Genomic DNA, 4,265 nt, shown 5'->3' with positions numbered 1-4,265 from the left:
AACACATCAGAGACATTCGATCAAGAAAGAAAGGAAGCTTGATCATAAGGAGAATAAGTCTAAAGGGAAGTGAAGTTCAAGAAAGAAGTCGGAATCGAAGTTTTTGTTCTCTCTCTCTCTCTCTCATGTAAAGAAGATTTAGGGTTTCTGAAGCTGCAAGTGAAGCTGCTAGATCGAAGTGAAGCTCTAGGCCAAAGTGAAGTTGAAAGTGAAGCTGCTAGGTCAAAGTTACAAGTAAAGCTATTAGGTCAACGTTGCTGGCTAAGATATTAGGTCAAAGATGTAGAAATAACTAGGGATCGAAGTTGTAGTAGTAGCTCGAGGACTAAAAATCTATTATTGGAAGTTATTTTGATTTTGAAGGAAATCTCATCAACAAGGAAGGTTAACTTGGTGTTGGAGGGGTCTTTGTCTTGGGTCTAAAGGTCTTTGAATTCATCATTTGAAGATTCTATAAGAAGAGAATTATTTCTTATGGGTTTTCCTCTCTCGGAGAGGTTTTGGCCCTAGCTAGTAGCCTATATCATGTTTCCATTTGTGATATTGATATTCATAGTTTGGTAGTTGTTTGATGATAAGAACACTATAATAATCAAGAGCAGAAGAATCTAATTATAAATACTACAATTTGAAGGAAAGAACATCACTAGCAATTATCAAAGTAAAGAAAAATCACCCTAATCTAGTTGTCATAGATTTCTCAACACATATTTCATATGTATAGTCACCTTAGAAGAATGTTCCCCAAAGAGTTGGTTGCTAATGAAGACATCATGGAAGAGATGATAGTAGCTAATAAACATGAACACATTTTGGCAAAGGTGGTAAAAGGAACAATGGACAATAAGATTTTTTTAAAGATAGGTTAATTTCTAAAAACAACTATTCTTAATATTATTGATAAGATTTTACAAGAAACATTTAGAGTTAAAGGGGTTCTTACTAAAGCGGAATAAATGAATAAAAATATTAAATTATTAAAAAAATTAAAAATGTTTAAAAATATAAATTATTAAAAAATTATATTTACAATTTTAATTTAAAAAAAAAATTACATTATTAAATGAATAAAGCAATTTCAATATTTGTTAGTATTATGACATATTTCCTTGAAATAATTGATTAAATACAAATACTTTTATATAAAGGAGATTAAAATATATTAACAAATTTGAATTTGATATTGGAAAAATTATAAAAACAAATTTGACTTTTTATATAAATATATAACCACTCATTATAATTATATAATACATATTTTAAATGGAAAAAATAAATTAAACACTTAAATTATAATATATGACTAAAATTTATATATAAATTAATTAATTTGTTTTTCAAAGCATAGTCATATTTAACACACAAGATAAATTTAGTTTTTATAAGAAATTTTACTTAATAAAGAAATATATATAGAAAAAATAGATAATTTACTAAATGTTATTTTTCATGACACTTATTATTAATATCATTTGGACACTCTAAGTATGGAGCCACATATGTTTTCTTTTTCTCACATTATATACGTATATATTACATATTTCACATGACAATTTTTAACACATAAACGATACTATATCATTAAAATTTAGATATAAATTGATTAATTTGTTTTTTTACAAACATAGTCATATTTAACACAAGATAAATCTAATTTTTATAAGAAATATTACTTAATATAAAAACATATATAGAAAAAAATAGTTAATCTACTAAATCTTATTTTTCATGACACTTATTATCAATATCATTTGGACCCTCTAAGTATGGAGCCGCATATGTTTTATTCTTCTCATTACTCTTTTATAAATTTTATGATCTTAACCATTCATCTTCCCATTTGAGAAAGAATTTAGCTATCATCCTCCTCATATCATATAGTTTGAGTAAATACAAATTTGTTTACTTAATTGTAAATATGCTGCCACAACAATCTTGAATTTTCATTGTTTATGTGTAGCCTTGAATATCAAAATTGGTTCCCTATTTTCTAAATCAAATACCTTAAACACTTATGTTTGACATATTAGTCATTGTAAGAGAGAGATTGTTCATGGTTAATTTAATTCTCAAAATCCTATTATTAATAAATTACAAATATCTAAATAAATAAATGTTGCTTATGAAAATGAATATAAATGTTTACTTTATAGCTCATTCTTAATAAAATTTATATTATAAAAATATTTAAATTTTAAATTATTCTTTATATCAATATATTCACATTCTTATATTTAATTATAAATATAAATACTATATAACAATCAATAGTTCAAATAGTTATATAATTAAAATAATAATTTAATGGATTCATAACATGAAAATATTCTAAGTTGAATTGTTTTTATATTTATATCATATTAACGTATTAAAATATTTATTTAAGTGACTATTAGCATTAATATTTTTTTTATAATATATGTTGCTTTTGAACCATAAAAGTAAATTATGAGGTCTCTTTTTAATTATATTTTTCTTAATACATATCAGGATAAAAAGGATTTCTTATGATACCTAAGACTAAAGGATTTCTAGAATAAATTAAGTAATAAAAGTATTTTATAAGTAATTAATGTCCAACTTGACCATAAAATCAAGAGATAGGAAGAGTAAATATTAATTAGATTTTTTTACATTCTATTTTTTCAATGTGTTTGAAGAACAGGGTTTTTACTATGTCCATTTATTTGAAATACATGGTATTTATGATGTTGGGTTAATAAAGATATGATGTTGGGTTAATAAAGTTAGTTTTTATTGAGAGAATTTTTTTTAAGTGAAAGAGGTTTTTAAAAATGATATGTTTATGATTACTGAGTTTTAAGATGGTAACTAAAATGGTTTCTAAAGGATGGATATATGGCTTAGTTAGGAAAAAATATTATGGAGGGGGTTTTGAAAAAGATGGATATGTTTAAAGTTGAGAAAAGGTTATGAAGCCTATTGAAAGAATTAAATCAAGAAAGAGGGATCAAAATTATAATATTGGTTACTTATAACATAAGAATATATTATTTTAACATTATATCAAACTTTTCAATGCTTCTCACTTAGATGTTACTCTCTTCTTGCTATATGTTTTTTTAATATTAATTTCCTTCAAGAAATTCTATTCTAGTATATTTAGATTGATGGACTTGACTCGTTCTGCTCATAAAATGTAATATTTTTCCTCATCAACACAATGATACAAAGATTATGGATGCTACCTTATCATATAAATGAACGTAATATTTTTCATTGTTGATATATTGACACTACCTTATCATAGAAATGAATATAATATTTTTTAAATGAATGTAGAGTTTGTTCTAGATTTAAATTTTATTCATTTCATTGTTTTTTATTTAATTATACTTTTTTGGAAACCTTGTTTCCCACCTACCTTTTACATGTATGCATTGACTACTTAGAGTTAGAAAATTGTTTCCAATGGTGTGTAACACATTGTTATTTTTAATTATGTTACCTTGATATACATATGCATGTAATAATCTTCATCATTGAAATATTGATGTTGTTTTGTCATACAAATAGATGTAATAATCATCAATGATGACTTGTTTTCAATGTCTAACTGCCGATTAGCCAAATAGATGGATTGTCTATTTTTACACTATGTAGGCATGTTGAAGTAGTGCTTTCTTCAATTTTTAACCATAAAAAACAACAAGGTTTTATCATTGAACCACGTTAAATTAAAAAAAAAAACCTTTTATATATTTTCACTACCTATATAATGATTTGATTGTTAAAAATTTCCAAATTTAATAAAAAATAAATAAAAAAACTATATCCATAATATATATATGAATGATAAAATGTAAATAATAAAAATATAATCCATTATTATATATATATATATATATATAAAACACTTCATACATTTTCTATTCCTTTTGGGGTTATCTTCCATTATTCATTTGTTTAAGAATTGTTTCCTACTAAAAAATAAATTTCTGAAATAAAAAAGAAAATAATAATTTATTTAACTATTCCATATTATTAGACTTTTGAATATAGATTATTTAACTAGTGGTATCTTCTAATTTTTATTAGATTTAAAGCTACTCTCCTAGGATACGTGTCACTAATGGTTATTTATTTCAATGAGTGTGTATGGGCTCATGATAGTTTCCTTATGTCAATGACATCAGCGAGCTTTCATCAATTGGAAAATATTTTTCTCGCAAAAATATTACCATGGTTTATTGATTTCAATGTTTTTGGCTACTATTATGAATTTAAATGTGATAATTTATTTA

This window comes from Pinus tabuliformis, chromosome J (genome assembly GCF_031772625.1).
Source record: "Pinus tabuliformis cultivar Carrire ecotype Pingquan chromosome J, CPIR1, whole genome shotgun sequence".
Classification (NCBI taxonomy): domain Eukaryota; kingdom Viridiplantae; phylum Streptophyta; class Pinopsida; order Pinales; family Pinaceae; genus Pinus; species Pinus tabuliformis.
This window is presented reverse-complemented; position numbering follows the sequence as displayed.